Source organism: Pleurodeles waltl, chromosome 2_1 (genome assembly GCF_031143425.1).
Source record: "Pleurodeles waltl isolate 20211129_DDA chromosome 2_1, aPleWal1.hap1.20221129, whole genome shotgun sequence".
In the NCBI taxonomy this organism is placed as follows: domain Eukaryota; kingdom Metazoa; phylum Chordata; class Amphibia; order Caudata; family Salamandridae; genus Pleurodeles; species Pleurodeles waltl.
The window spans coordinates 586843714-586860289 of record NC_090438.1 but is presented as its reverse complement, the minus strand read 5'-3'; the positions used below and the strand labels follow the sequence as shown (position 1 = coordinate 586860289).

The following is a 16576-nucleotide window of genomic DNA, read 5'->3' as shown; positions in this document are numbered from 1 at the left end:
TGTGGTTCTCGTGATGAGATCCGGAGAGTGTAGTCGCAGGTGTCTGTTCCGGAGGTCGGTGTGGGAGTCATCGGGCCCTTGAAGTCACATGCGTTGCAGATCAAACTCTGGGCTGATGACGAAGTCAAGAGCACTGCCGTTTATTGCGTCAGGGCTGCGGTGTGCAGCAGGACAATGCGACATGCAGCGTCTCCAGGTCACGGTGCAGGCAACGGCATCGTCATTGCTGAAGCACTGTCATTGGTAGGCCCAAGTCAGCATTGCAGCGTTGTGGCGCAGGGTGGAGTCCGTGTGGCACCCATGGGTCACGGTGCGGACAGGGGCGTCTATTGATGACACATGATTCGGTGGACTGGGGCTGCTGTGCGGGTCGGGATGGTGCGTCGTGCACCTCACAAGCGGTGTCCTCGGGCCAAGGTGCAGGCAGCGGTGTCTGTGTCAGTGTGAAGCGGCGTCATCAAGGATGCCAAGGCTGCGGAGTGAGCAAGGCGATGCAGAGGGCAGGGCCCACAGGTCACGATGCAAGCACCGGCTCAGTGACGGCGTCAGGTAGAGTCGTCGGTGAGACCAGGGTTGCGGTGCAATATGGTGTACGGCTCTGTGTTGTATCGTCAGGTCACAATGCAGGCAGTGGCAGCGTTGACGGCGTTGCAGTAGTTTGTCTTCTGTTGCAGTACAAAACACAGAGTTCCCAGTGCTATAGGCAGATGAAGCTGAAGTCTTTGATATCCCTGAGCCTTCCAACATGAGGCAAGCTCTACTCCAAGCCTGTGGAGGAACTTCACAAGCAGGATACACAGCACAGTCCAGTCTTTGCCCTCTTTAAGGCAGAAGCAGCAACTGCAGGCCAACCCAGCAAAGCACACACAGCAAAGGGTCAGTACTCCTCCTCCTGCTCTTCAGCTCTTCTCCTTGGCGGAGGTTCTGCTTGATCCAGAAGTGTTCTAAAAGTATAGGGGCTTTGGGTCCACGACTTATACCGGTTTTTGCCCTTGAAGTAGGCAAACTTCAAAGGAAAGTCTCTGTTGTTGAGAAGATTTTAGCCCCAGACATACATCAGGGGGTCGGAGACTGAATATGTGGGGGCAGGCACAGCCCTTTCAGGAGTAAGTGATCACTCCTCCCTCCACTCTAGCCAAGATGACCCATCAGGATATGCAGGCTACACCCCAGCTCCCTTTGTGTCACTGTCTAGAGGGAATTGACAAACAGCCCAACTGTCAGTGTGACCCAGACGTGGAATACACAAGTAGGCAGAGGCACAGAATGGTTTAAGCAAGAAAATGCACACTTTCTAAAAGTGGCATTTTCAAATATACAATTTAAAAAACAACTTTAGAAAAAGATGTGTTTTTAAATTGCGAAGTCAGAAACCCCAAATTTCAGATCTCTATCTACTCCAACACGGAAACTGCACTTAAAGGGTATTTTAAGGCAGCCCCCATGTTAACCTAGGAGAGAGATGGGCCTTGTAACAGTGAAAAACAGATTTCACAGTATTTCACTGTCAAGACCTATAAAACACACTAGTAAATGTCCTCCCTTTTAAATACACTGTATCCTGCCCATGGGGCTACATAGGGCCTACTTTAGGGGTGCCTTACATGTAGTAAAAGGGAAGCTTTGGGCCTGGCAAGTGGGTACACTTGCCAGGTTGAAGTGACAACGCAAGACTGCACACACAGACACTGCAGTGGATGATCTGAGACATGTTTACAGGACTTCTCATGTGGGTGGCACATCAGTGCTGCAGGCCCACTAATAGCATTTGATTTACAGGCCCTGGGCACACCTGGTGCACTTTAGTAGGGACTTACCAGTAAATCAAATATGTCAGTCAGGGATAAACCAATCACCAATACAATTTACACAGAGTGCATATGAACTTTAGCACTAGTTAGCAGTGGTAAAGTGCCCAGAGTTCTAACGCCAACAAAACAGGTCAGAAAAATAGGAGGAAAGAGGCAAAAGGTTTGGGGATAACTCTTCAAAAAAGGCCAGGTTCAACACAGTTAGTTTATGCCCAGGAAATAACAGTTCTGCTCAAATAATGATGCATTGTTGTCTTTTATGAGTTCCACAAACTTCTTCGAATTAAGCACAATATGCATTTGCTGGGACAAAATACTTTTGGCCTATTTATGTATCTTCAAATACTGTATCATTTTAACAAGTTATTTTTAAATAAGGATGGTAAATTGAGATTTTCAGGCCATGGTTAGCTTTTGCATAGTTAATTTGATTAGAATGTTATGTATTGCATATAGTTATTTTTGTCTTTGGTGTGTATTTGCTAGAGTTTTTATGGTGAGCAACTTTTTTTTAAATGAAATTAACTTCATTGAATTTGAACTTGAATGTTGGAGTCGTGGGGGAAGAGAACAAGTGGGAATATAAATACGAGAAGACCGGTAGCAGCAACTTTATAAAAAAAAAAAAAAAATGGTTTTACACGTCAGAGGCACGATTGTTATGAAACATAGTGGTAACCTAAAAACTTTTTCTTTTCTTTATTTCAGAAAAAAGAGATGACTTGGCTGATGGACTTGGCTGATAGAAGAGGATGTGTCTGCCAAAATGATAAGGCTAGAGGAATATTTGCAGCTAGACCGAAAAAACAAGGAGTCATCCAGCCCACAGGTAAATTAGGTAATGTGTGTTATTTTTCCTGCTGATGCATGGAATCATTATGCGATTTTCCCTTTGTCCGTTGTTTGTGTCTCTTTTTTTACAGGTGCTAGGATTCCACATGGCACCATACTGTGCTACTTTATTTGATGAAGCTTTGCATGAAATTCTAGAGGTGTTTCTATTGTTTCTGCTCCATTACACTTGTTTTACATAGACTATACGCGGTTTAACAAAACACATCCTATGTTCTTCCAGCCTTATATTCACGTCAACTTTCATACAAAATTCCTTTTGTGTATGAAAGTTGATCAGCGTTGTCGTTTGTGCTGTTTAATGTAGTACAGATGCTAACGTTTCATATATCTGGGGTTTGGTCGTTAATTTGTAAGGTGACAAGACCAATATGTAATACTGTAAACTCAGACCTGTCCGATATAAACCTGCCTTTATTGTAGAACTCAGGGAGCTTACAAATTGAGGGATAGCTGAACCAGAGCCCATCCAAGGGTCTGACATGGCTCTAAGAGCCCGTGCACGAGCTGAGCCCTGAACATTTTTGCCACGTAAATAATACACCAACCATCATTTAAAACTATGTTAAAGGCTGTCTCTTCAAATTCAATAAAGTGTATTTTTTTAACAAACGGGACAATTTCACCATAGTACTTCAGATTGTCACTGAATTGACAGGCATTAATAGTTTTTAAACATGAATCCAGAAGAATTAATTCTCCGCCACTGAGGACAATGCTGTTACTGAAATAAAAGGGAAATATATTGTCATTTGTATCCTATATGTGGCCTAGTTTCTTGTTATAGCTGGAGCATAGTCTATTAAATGAAACACAGGGGAGGTTTCTTTACAGCGAAAATCCTTAACTCACATATTTGAAGATGAGCTCAAGTTAAACAAGCATTTGCAATGCATTAGGACTCAAGTTTGCTCGAGTTAGAGCTATTAACATTGTAAATCTCTAACTGGACTTCTCTTGCCACATAAATCGAAAATGAAAAGAAAAATAGTTGATCAAAGCGAGCCAATTCAAAGCACCACAGTCGTCATGAGCATGAGTGCGAAGGAGAGACACAAAAGGGAAAAGAAGTTTGCTTGCAGTCAAACGTACCCATGTAACAGGGTCGATGGCCAAGGTGGTAACAAAATCGCCCCAAGGAGGGACAAACGTAAAGCATTTACCAATGATAACAGATTTTTAAAAGGCAAACCCATGAACGAGTGATAGTGATGGGTGTGCAGTGGGCGTGGTTAAAATCTCACAGATAGATTACGACACGTCAGAGCGCTTGCGTGCTCAACCTAAAAAGGGGATCAGAGAAATCAAACAGTTGTCTGGGATCACACAAACAAGCTGGAAAGCCAGTACTGATCTCAGTTTTCTAGTTTCACATTATGTATTTCAGCAATCTTTCTCAGGTTTTATATCAATGAATACTGTGCTGTCTTTCATTCTTTTGGTGCTTGAGGTTAGAGCGTGGGTAGCAGGCAGGACAAAAGCCGCATGAAAGCTCGAGTCACTAAAGGCCCTAATGTCCAAGAGGACCTTGAGCTGAGCCAGAGCCAGCCATCGGGCGCTTGCTTTCAGTTGCTCACCTATTTACCTTTTTGTAACTTTATATCTGAGGTCTGAGTTGCATTGCTTTCCTCTTCTCCAGAGTTCCCTGTTTTTTTAATCATTCGAATGTTGGCTCTGAGTGACTCTTTCACTTCTAAGTATAATAAATGGCATATACATCCGGTTACAAAAATGCACTTCAGTGTAGAAAAAAACTGTCAAAGACTGTCACTTGAAGGTGAGTGTCTCATAGATCACCATCCTGAGCACAAAGGCTCGCAGGTAAGATATCAACCACAAAACAGGTTCTGAGCCATTTCTTCTTTGTAATGAATGCTGAGCGGTTCAACAATAACACATTGTGGGTCTGCGATGTTGATCTACTGCTGTACAACATAATTTTAAAAGCATGTAATGACCACAAGGCAAAACAAGCCTTCCAGAAAAATACAGTTTTTTTTTTTTATTTCTTGTGGCCAAAGAATATTGTTTTGTTGGGCACTGTAAGGGGCTCTCGGATTTGTTTGGTGTTACAGTACAAAAATCTATGAGGAGGAAATGGCACTGAATGAACAAGACTAACTTGTAGCAGAACACACCCGGGCAATAATATAAATCAATTACAGGTGAAAAGCACCAGGGGGCGTGCAGCCAACTGACTCATTTCATTCAATAAGGAAACGTCTGCCTATTATGAACTGTGTTCCCGCAGAGACAAATGGAGCTTGAATATTCACCTCTAAAACAGCACAGGATCCTGTTACCCTCTTCCACCCATCAATTTGAGAAGAACATATTTTCACAATTATATTCTTGGCACTTGAATGTGCCTGAAGAATCGAGACAAGTGGTTCCAAAACTGAGGTCTCGGGAGCCTTGGGGATCCGCAAAGCTTACTCAGGGGGTCTGCAACTGCTTAGAAAATTAAATGCTATTAACAGATGAATAAAAGGTATATAATTAAAAAAAAAAGAAAAATGCAGTTCTGAACATTTTAAAATGCTCTATAAATGTGAAGGAATTTGAAATTGGAGGCCAAAAATGAAGTTATTGTTCTCATTTTTATTAGTGCAATCACTGCCAGTGCATCAAACAGAATTTAGTATGGACGACTAGGAGCCTCAATTAAATTTAGAAAATCTTCCCATTAAAATGTTGATTTTTTTATATTTGTTTGTGAATTAAATAAATGATTAAATTCTTTATGTATTTTTTGATAAATGCTTCTTTCTGTGTTTTTTTGCATATTGATTTGAAGTCCAAATCATCAAAAGTGCTTAGGTTCGGGTCTACTGCTTCAAGTAATGACTCAGTGGGGTTCCCTGGATTCCAATAGTGATTCATTGGTGGTCCCTGGGTTCCAGTAATGATTAAATGGGAGTCAAATGTTAAGAACCACTGACCTGGACATTTTTTGTAATCATTAAGGGCAAAAAGACATGTTCATTGCCTAACAAGAGGCAAATAAATTTCCTAAAACAAAAAGATACTGCAAACAATAACTTGCCTACCACATAGATTCTTTCACGTGGCCCTGATTATATGTACACTGTTAAATTATGATATGTGTTTGACAGTGTAGGTTTCAAACATACCTATCTCTAACAGTAAATATAAAGTGATCATTAGGTCTACCTCTTTCAACCATATACTTTCTATGGCAAGCTGCTTTGAGCCATTCGCTTGAGACTTTGTCAGTCATGGCTAGGATCACCTAACACAATTGGCTGTTTGAATGTATCCTTCTGGCATTACTCAAGTACTTGCATTTTACAGCCATAGTCTTCTCTCTCTGCACCCACTATCTCGCTCCTGTGTGTCTTGCTCAAGTGTCCTAACTCTGCATGCATTAGCACATTGAACTTAGGCCTAGTGTTTTTTAACAATGTTTGTTGATCTTCTTCACTTCTGGGCTGACAATGTCATGGATCATCGTGCTTCACTTTCCCCCAAACGTCTTCAGTTGTATGCTAAGGTAGTGAGGGGTGCCATTCCTTCTCAGTCGTGGATACAGAACGTTTGTGGATGAATATGGATTGCATAGGTTGCAGCTTTATCAGGATGGGACAGATTTTTTTGAATTTTTTTAATCATTTGATGAAAGGCAAAGAGATGTTGAGAACACTTCTAAATAGGGTTGAAGAAAAATCAAAAAGACAACTGGTAGTCCAATATGACCTTCAAGATGTGAAGGCAAGGAATGTAATGGTGGTTCCGAAGTCTGCAGTGTGGAGGTTGCGGGTTTCTATAGGATATATAGCCACCATTCTGTCTGCTTTTCTTGCCGTTTTAAAGAATAGGTTGCATGGTTGGTAAAGCTAAATAATTTTGCATTCTTGAAGTGTTGTTTTTAGTAAAATCATGTACACTTTTCACCATTTGGTCTTGGAAACAATGAGGAAAAACAAAATTATAATCATCAAAGCTTAAAGTTGTGGAAAAATTAGGCGTGTGCAAAATCTGCAGAATTAGCTTTCACCTAATTACAAGAAAGTTTGGGAAAATTATATGTAATTACTCAAAAGGCAAATCTAGCACTTAGCATTATATTTTAGCATGCATGAAATGCATGCGCTCATCCATTTTGGAGGAGAGAACACATTTCACACTAAAGAATGGTGCCAAAAACACAAGCAGTGTGAGCAACAGTTACTTGCATTCTGGACTTTCCCGCTGTTCCCGCACTATAATTTCGTTACAAATGTGATGCAGTTACGCAGCTTAATTTCATGAAATTCGTGTAAAAAGTGTAATAAGTGTAACAAGTGTAAGAAGCATAAGCACATGTGAAAACTGTGCTCACGAATGCTGAACCACTATGGCATCAGAGGAATGAAGGCCACAGGTACGAAGCTTGTTGCATGTCGCAAACAGCAAATCTGGCTGTTTGCGACGTGCAAAAAGCACTTACCCATGTACAAAGCCTGTTTTGCGATTCAGTAAACTTTTTACCGAATCGCAAAATGGGATTGCGACTTGCAGTTAGGAAGGGGTGTTCCCTTCCTAATTGCGACTCGCAGTCCCATGTATGATTGTTTTGTAACCGCGAATGTGGTCACAAAACAATCGCAGTTAGTACCAGTGTCACCCCTTCCCCTTTGTGAATGTCACTGAAAACATTTTTTCAGAGCAGCGAGTGGTCCTACGAACCACTGTCTGCTCTGAAAAAATAAAACAAAAACTTTTCATTTTTTGTTTTGTAATGCATCTCGTTTTCCTTTAAGGAAAACGGGCTGCATTACAAAAAAATAAAAAATAAAATGCTTTATTTAAAAGCAGTTACCGATTGGTGGTCTGCTGTCTCGAGCAGGCTACCATCCCTGTGAGGGCCACCATTCCCAAGGAGGTCACAAATTGCGACCTACCTCATGAATAATCATGAGGTGGGCATTTGCGATCCCCTTGCGAGTCGCAAATAGTGTCAAGGACACTATCTCACATACTGTTTTGCGAGTCGCAAAACAAAAGACTGATACACGTAGCCCTTAGTGAGCTACTAGCAATGATGGAGTTAGATTCCTTTCAGAGGGCCACAGGGCATGCAGGGGTTACTGTGCCTAACCGTGTTGGCTGAAATATTTTACTTTTTCATGTCCTAGGGCCTGACCTACAAAGATTCCTGCTCAACTGTGCCAAGTACACCTTCTGCACTTGACTCTCAGTGGTATCAGTGGTCAAGCAGTCAAGGCTCCCCCGGGCAGGATGTAGATACAGGTCAGTGAACAAGACTCCTAACTCAAAGTGCAAACAATAGGAACAATAAATCACTGTCCAGCCAAATACTTGCTTTTATAAGAAAAGTGGTATTTTATTTTTAACTCTACACATGTAAAGAAGTGCAGCATTTCAATACAACACAATCCCCTTCAAAGTGTTGATTTTAGTAGTTGTCAGGCAAATCTCTGTCCCACTCTCCTTTGTATAATGTGTTCAGGATTTTTCCCCATTCACTGGTTGACGCATCCATAGAATGTACACTATTAGGTTGTACTCAAGAGTTACCTAGATTGTACTCAAGAGTTAGATTCAGGATTTTAGTCAAAAGTGTCTATAGTGCCACAGCACCTTCAGCAGCAAGTCCCCTTGGGTCTACAGGACCTAATTCAAGTCTTACCTGCTGCTCAAAAATTTTCTACGGTCCAGTGGGTGCCAACAGCATGAGCACTCGCTAGATCAGGTCCTTCTCATAGACGTCAAGCTGCTCGCAGTACACCTGGTAGCATCAGGCAGGCACAGGCTCGTTCTCCGGAGTGGCACGGCTGGCTCTCCCAAACAATCAGAGTTGTTTCCAGCTTAAAGCAACGTTGAAAGTCAAATTCTGTCCAGCTGGGGGAATTCAATCCTTCATCTCCTGACTGGAGTCCTGTGAGGGTGCGCCATACTCCTCAGTGTCCTCCTGGACCCCAGGGGTCAATCAGAACAGATTTATCGGTGCAGATAGATTAACTTGTGTGAGTCTCACTCCCATCCTGGGTAATGGCCCGAAGTCTTTGGTGATTTATTCCTGGCAGCTCCTGATGGGACAGAGGGTTGACACTATACCTTTTGGACGCAATATAGAATCCTCAGGTGCAATTGCCCACACCACTGCAGCCCCTCCTGTAATACAGCATTGCCACTCAGGCATTCATGAGTCTCGACCAGTGGCCCCCATTGGCATACAGGGTCACTGCAACAAGGCTCAGTGGCTTGCACACAGTGCTCAATACTTGGCACAGTCTACTGTAGCCCTGTCCTGACATATGAGTGTGGCTGGAAACAGTCCTTCACATGGGTTAGGATCTTATTGTTGCACAGCCAAATCATCAAACCTCACACAGGGAGTCCTCCCAGTAGGGATCCCCACTGGACCGTATTCCATCTAATGCCCTCTTCTTCCACAAAGGGCACACTGGTCTTGGCAAGCAGATAGGAATTGGTGCCCCAGGCTCCAGGTCAGAAGTTCTTGGTTCACATGGGTGATATCCCCTTAGCCAGCATGAAGACTAGCAGGTCTTGGCCCCCAGTCCTGGTCACAGGCAGATATCCTGCAGAGCTTTCCCTTCTCACACAGCCCATCTGGCTGCTTGGCAGATGAGAGGTTTTTGGGGACTCTAGCTCTCCTTCTTATTGTCCTTTTCCAGACACTACATGCGATTTAGGGCCAGAGTCTTTGAAGTTTTATGTTGGGACTCTGTTTCTTTTGAAGTGAACACTTCACTCTTTCTTCTTTCCTCATGAAAGATGTCTGTCACACAAGACATGACTCCAAAGCTGATTGTCCCACAACACAATTCAGAGGAGTTACCAGAGTTTGCACTTGGATGTCAGCCACAGTGATGTGTGCATCAGGAAGTTAAACCCAGGCTCTCAGCCGTACTCTTTATGATTCCCTTATCGGCCTCATCTCCCTTCCTGTAATGTGTCCAGGCCCTTTCCTTGTGGTCTATCACTGAATCAAAGAGAAATCTCTTATAGTGCAAAGGAAGTCTTTCCCTTCCCTCCAGTGTGTGTCCCTCCAAACTCACAGGAATGCAGCAATCCACAAATATGTCTGGGGAAGATTCTCCTCCTCGTCATGTCTTTACTAGGCAGGCCTGGTCTTGTAGCACTTCTGTGCAAACTCTTCCGATAAGCGAGATGAGAAGTAAACATGTAGATTTATTTATCAAGTGCTTCACAACCAGAGCGTGGCTATCCCTTTTCCAGTCTCACACCAACTGCCACCCCAGGAATGCCAGCTCCCTCACTGGAACCTAGAATGCAGAATGCTTCTACACTTCGTTTCATGTTCACTACTACCGTATACTGCCACTGTGCTTGTATTGCCTAACCCCTGGTGAAGGTGGTAGCCTTCCACCAAAATTATGGTAGAGCTTTGGGCACCCATCTCTGTTCAACAAGACCACAATCCGTGAGGCAAGCCTATGTCATAGCACACACGTATGATCCGTGTTTGCCTCTGACAAAAAAAAAATCTGAATTAGGGATCCAGAGAACAGCACAGTTGGGCACTCAAGGCAGGGGCACACGTATTTACCATGCAGGGGACATTTCAGTCCCAACAGATGGCGTAAGGAATAAAAGGTTGCAAAATTAGAATAGAAATATTTCTTAGGAAACATAAGAACCCAGCAGGTTTTATCTTTCCTGCATAACATAGGGCAACATAACAATAGTATGCAGTATTTACTTAATGTCTTCCTGCAGCTGCAAGACTGCTCTACATTAAACATATCAAATTAAAATTTTGATAAGTTTTATAGATGTACGATATGTGTCCCCACTGGATTTAGTGAGATGTAAGACAGCTCCATGTGCACTTGTTATATATCGAAAATCAATATAGACAAATTACATTGCTTCATTTTTAAATTATCTTTTATACAAGCTGAGGAGAATGAATTCTAGATGTGTTTTGTGTTTTTATAATTAAAATAGAATCATAAAGAAAGTTACTTCCACATTGAAGGGTGAAAAAGGACACTGTTCGAATGACGCAGTGGTCCAATATAAGATACTTCTGTGTCATTCGCTAAGTAATCCTCTGCCTTCATTGAATGAGTGGGACTGAATAGTGGGTGCTCTTGCTCACCTTCTCAACTGCTCTTTGCTGATATCCAATTTTTTAATGGCTCCCTGTCCTGTTTGCTCAAAGAGCTACTCTACTACCTCACATTTATCCATGTCCAGACTGCATTTTAAATCGTTTCCACATTTGGGTGTTTTTCTCTTAGCCACAGTCTCACATGTCTGAATATCCTCATTAATCCTTCTCCCATGTTAACATGTATGTAGACTCCCTGCAGTTCAATTTCCTTTCTTGTGTAGTGGTCTTGCTAATTTACCTGTTTAGGTGCGGTATGGTTTTGTGACTGACAAATGGTGAATTAAATATAAACACAAGGATACTCAGGCACGTCACAATTTCTTCCACTAATCTTAAAACACACCCTCACAAATAGTACAAAGGTTTTGAAAAGATTGAAGCAGCAGAATTGGTATATAGGGTGATGTGGTGATCGCATTGTAGATGTATATAACACTGTGACATCATGCATGCATGATGTCAGTGTGTTCCATGTTGATGATGTTCAGAGGTTCGCACTACGCCTCATATTGCTACAGGCAAAACTCCATTTGAGCTTATGAGGGGAAGAATGGCATCGACTGAGCTGTGTCCTTTTTGGATGATAAAGTTGTTCCATGAGGGAAGTAATTTACAAGAGATATGGCAAGTTGCAGAACACAATGCCAATAGTGCAGGTATGAAAAGGTTAACAGGAATAGATAACAGAAATGGAAAGTTGCAGATGGATAACAGAAATGGGAAGTTGCAGGTGGGTGATTGGGTGAGAGTTAAAAATCCTGTGCTGGTCAGAAATGGTCTATCTAGATTCAAGGATTCTCAACAAATTGTTGATTTACGTAAGAATACAGTGAAATTATCGGATGGAACTTGGTGGGGTACTTCTCACATAGATTTGGATCCACCTGCACAAAGTCAATTTTGTATGACACAACTAAATCAAGAAGGTCAGAAAGAGTGAGGTTGTTGTACCAGATGTTAGTGATAAGCACAAATTTAGAACAAGCACAAGAACTTGTCAAAAGCCAAAGAAATTACGAGATTTTATTTTGTCATAAACATGTGTAAATAATAGATATATATTTTTTCTTTGTTATCGGTTTTAATGTGCAATGTAGAAGTTCTTGTTTGACTTTGTAGCATTTACACTATTAAAAAAAGGGGGGGAAGAAATGTGGTGATCGCATTGTAGATGTATGGAACACTGTGACATCATGCATGCATGATGTCAGGGTGTTCCATGTTGATGATATTCGGAGGTTAGGTGAGGCCGTTATTCCCTGTGCCCCTGTTTCTTATGGACGTGTCTTTTATCGATAAGGGATAAATGTTTGAAGTTCAAACTACAGGTGAGTTAATAGTTTTGCTGTTTGCTGTGTTGTTTTAATTGTCAACTCATATGGTGGAAGGTGAACTTAGCAAAAACAGTCCATGAAATAATAGCAACTGAGAAAACCCGGGTGCTAAGTTTTAGGTAGGGAGACCAGAGGCTGTTGGTTTTGATGTGATTTGAACTATGGCTGTAATGTTCTCTTTTTGATTACTGGGCAAACTGGTCAGGTGCGTGTCTCACTTTTCCCTCTGACTCCACATTTGTATTGGTTATTGTGTGTACAGAAAATATCAGTGGGTCAATGGGACAGGTGTGTGGCAACTTGATAAATCAAAAAAGGACCATCGGAGCCTTATAATATGTACCTTAATAACACAATTCCATCAACACTAGCACGACTCCATCTCTGTAATTCATTTTTACACTGCAACTATTAATCTGTGAATTTTGCAAATTTATTTGAATTGTTTTGATGGCTTTGCCTCCTCCAATTCTGTTGGAAGGCAGGTGCGTGCAGTTACCTCCCTCTCTGTGAAGAACCTTGCTTTTACTTTTGCACCTCTTCTGGTTTGAGGACCACCTGATCTAGGTCAAAGTCAGTATGGCAATATTTAAGCTCCTCCTACAATAGCGTGACTATCATCCTATGGTAGGTCTTGTCTAAGTTTGTATTTTGAACATATTTGCAAAGAGTATACTGAGGGAAAGGGGAAGTATAGTGCTAAAAAGGCAATGTGTCAAAAGATAAAGGAGTCAATTCAATGCTTCTGATTGGGGGCCGGAGAGGAAGGACTGCCCGTGGAACTTTGAAAAGACATCTCAATATTTGGCACCTGTAATTCTATCTGATTCCAAAAGGACTCACTCTTTCATGATGTGCTAGAGTTTAACTCACAGATGTACTGCAATACTAGTCTGCCTTCATTGGGGATGTCTACTATGGATGAAAGCAACAGAGTACTTCTCGGGAGCCCACGGTAATGTGCATGACATTTTTTTCCAGTGGTATCAGATATTTTATTTAAAGTTTTACAAGAATGCAAAGCTCCAAACAATGAGATTTAGAGATTGCTGTCTTTAGTGGAAAGGGATTAGTTGAAGGACCCTCAATCAAACGTTTTAATACAAGCTCCATATTGCCCCAAGCGGGAAACCTCCTCAACATGCCTAAAAGATTTGCTGGGCTCTTCTCCTTTGAATTTTCTTTTCAAAATGGGGCTACCCTACATATTTTACACTAACATCTACCAAATAAAAGGGACTAAACGTAATGCCAGTGGTGAAATGATACTCATCACATATACCAGTAGTCTAGTATCAGGAGCAGTACCCAGCTCCTCTGCAGCAAGTATAGTAACCAGGTATGCAGACTGTCTCATGAGAAATACCACAAAGGGCCCTGCAGAGCTGTTCAAAGCTACCAACTTCCTGACAACAGTAAAACTGTCTGTCTGTCTCTTGCACTTCATCATCCAACTGACTGCTACGCATTGCATCCTCTAACACAATAACTGCATTCCATTGGGCATCACGCATGAAATGGAAACTCTTCTCATATAGACTCTTCTCACATAAAATCAAAACAAAAACAACATCCTTTCAACCACACACTTTCCACAGTGTAATGTGCTGCCTATGTGGGTTCTAAATAAATGCTGCAATACAACACAAAACGGTAAATCACATGTGTCTATAAGAAATGGCGACTCTTGAGGTGAAAGCGCTCAGGATCGCAAATCCCAGGTACTCCTGCATGCAGTCTGAATCACTCTGCCACCCAGCATACCAGTGTTCTACCTGTGCACTGTATCACAGGTTCAACCCATCTATGATCATTGGACAGTTCCAATACCAGTCACTCACCTGTTCGCATCCAACCATTCTGAACCTCCCTACTATAACTGAATGTTCGTGGTGCCCGATCTGTTAAACTCACAAGTCCGTCCCCCTCTGGGATTATATCTTTCCCCTTACAGGGCCTCAGTGCAAGCCTCCTCCCACTTTTCCCCTTTCATCTTTTTTTTGGACAGACGTTTTGTGTTATGCTGACACAATCTGCTCAATTCACCGTTACATAAATTAGACAAAATTACAAAAATGACTCCAGCGTGACACTTTTCACACTCTTTTGTTGCAAGAGACATTTTCGTACAGAAAATGTTTTGTTGGAGCCAGGTGCAAGAGACATTTTCTCCTCAAACTAATTCCCTTCCTTGCATCTCGAGTGACTTTTCAACGCAATTATTACCCTTGTTTTTTATTTTTTTCTGGATATTATATTTAATTAAAAATTGTCAGCATACCATCTGAAACATCATTAGCTTGAATCATTTTATGATGAAGCATGAATTTAGAACATCTTTGCATTTTCTTCTCTTCCTAGTACCCCTGCGTTTAGTAGTCCAGCGCCATCTGACAACTTGTTCGTTTGGGATTCAATACTTGGAAACTGTTTATCTTTGCGCCTGTAATCTGAGTGAGTTGAGATTGAGAAATATGTCTCGTCGCTTTTACACGCCTTTTAATTACTCGAACAGTAAATATTATTTTCGTGGAAACATTACACCACGAGACAACGGAGATCTCCCTGGCTCACAGTGCATTTGACATTTCCTTTTGGGACACTTCTCAGCTTTCACAGGGTGTTTACGCACAAGCAGGATATTGTGGTCCCAAATCGGTTTATCAAAACAAGTGCAAGCCAGAGGGTTAGCACTTGAATAATTAAAGTATTTTTTAGCCGGATACAGTAAACCTATGCGCTTGTTCACTCCTGAGCTGCTCAAAGGACATTTCCAGATGTTCTCAGCATGGAACTAGAAAATGATGCCTGTCAATGCCGCATTGTTGGCACCACTGGTAGTGTGGTTCAAGATGTGCCTTAATCATGTTGACCACGCTTTATAGTTGGCAAGTTTATTATAGCCTTAGAACCCGCCGTAGCGGGCTCTACCGGCTATTAAAGGCCCGCTCCCCGCGTTAAATGCCCGAGCCGAAGGCGAGGGCATTTAACAAGGGAGAGGGACTTTAATAGCCGGTAGAGCCCGCTACGGCGGGTTCTAAGGCTATTAGAACATTCTGCCACTCAGGGCAGAATGTTCTATTAAAAAAAAAAATGTTCACGGAGCCCGAGGGGATTAAAATCCCCTCGGGCTCCGTGAGGCTTTGTTCACAGCTGCTGCTGTGAACAAAGCGAACATTGGAATGTTGGCTCTGCGGGCTTTTACCGGCCAGTAAAAGCCCGCAGCACTCCATTGTTTTCAATGGAGCCCCCAGCATTCCAATGTTCTAATATAAAGTACGTCTTTAGTATAGCTTTGTGTGTCAGGCAGGCCTTCACTAGAAAACATTTGCCTTAAATCAAAAATTCGCCCAAGCAACAGCATCAAGTAACTGCTTAAACTCACCATGAGTATAGAATTGCAGCAATGCCACATGGTATTAATTTGATGATTTTAAATAACTTCGGAAATTATGTGTGCTTTAATGCATATATCAATGCTTCTTACAAAAGGTGTGCAGACGTCATAAACTAGCTCAAAGCATGATATATTTATGCACTTCCACTGCACTTTGCCATTTTAACCAGGGGTCTATGGTTTCAGCTTCCAAAACAGTGAGGGTCGGAGACAAATCCAAAAACATTCAACATTACCTCGGATGAGTCCTCAGTAGTGGTACACTTCCAAAACAAACCAAAGGTACTTGCATTTCAAGATAACACCCATCAGGACTGTGGTGCAGATAGGTACTGTCAGGGTGGTACTGAATGTACCTATGTTGATGCACCTTCACTTGGCCTCCAACCCTCCTTGACACCAAATGCAGAGCCCTTTTTTGATGTGTGTGTCTCTTCATGATTAATCCTTCATAATGTTTTTTCAGAACATACATTGGGACAAATTTGCCCCACTTTCTGCGTATTTTTGCTGTACTACAATCATCATCTTCCCAGCTTTACGGAACAAGCAGAGTTGCTAAAAAAATAATATTTTAACACCTTTTTTTTTGTTTTTGTAAGCGGGAGACACTTTTTCCTATTCATTGTAGTTTCTATCTACTTTCAGCTTGTGACTGAAAAAGGTGTAAAACCCATTGGTGAACCTGATAATCCACACATCTCTGAAAAGTAGGCAAGTTCTGAATTCACCAAGGGGTCATTTGTGTAGATACCTCAAGGTTTTCACAAAGAAACTAATCATTGCTATCAAAAAATAATTGAGAAAAAGTCCCAATTTCTAAAGTAATGCACTGTTACTCCCTTCATACCAATCTGGTTGTACCAATATCTAGTGTTTGTTGGTTGTCCAAAAAAATGTGATCCTCACAGACAATTGGGCTGCAGCTCATAATATTTCATGGTGTACTGATCATGCAGCAATTCCAATTGTAAAATAAAATGAATGCATAAGAATGAAACTTGTATATTGTCTAAATGTGCTTAAGTTTAAGAATAGTGGTTATCTCTACAAC

The 16576-nt window shown here is 41.7% G+C and overlaps 1 protein-coding gene across 1 annotated transcript in view; it reads right to left on the bottom strand.

Moving 5' to 3' along the window:
- BMPER (BMP binding endothelial regulator) overlaps window positions 1-16576 on the bottom strand; it is a 387098-nt gene that overhangs the window by 110773 nt on the left and 259749 nt on the right. The window lies entirely within an intron of this gene.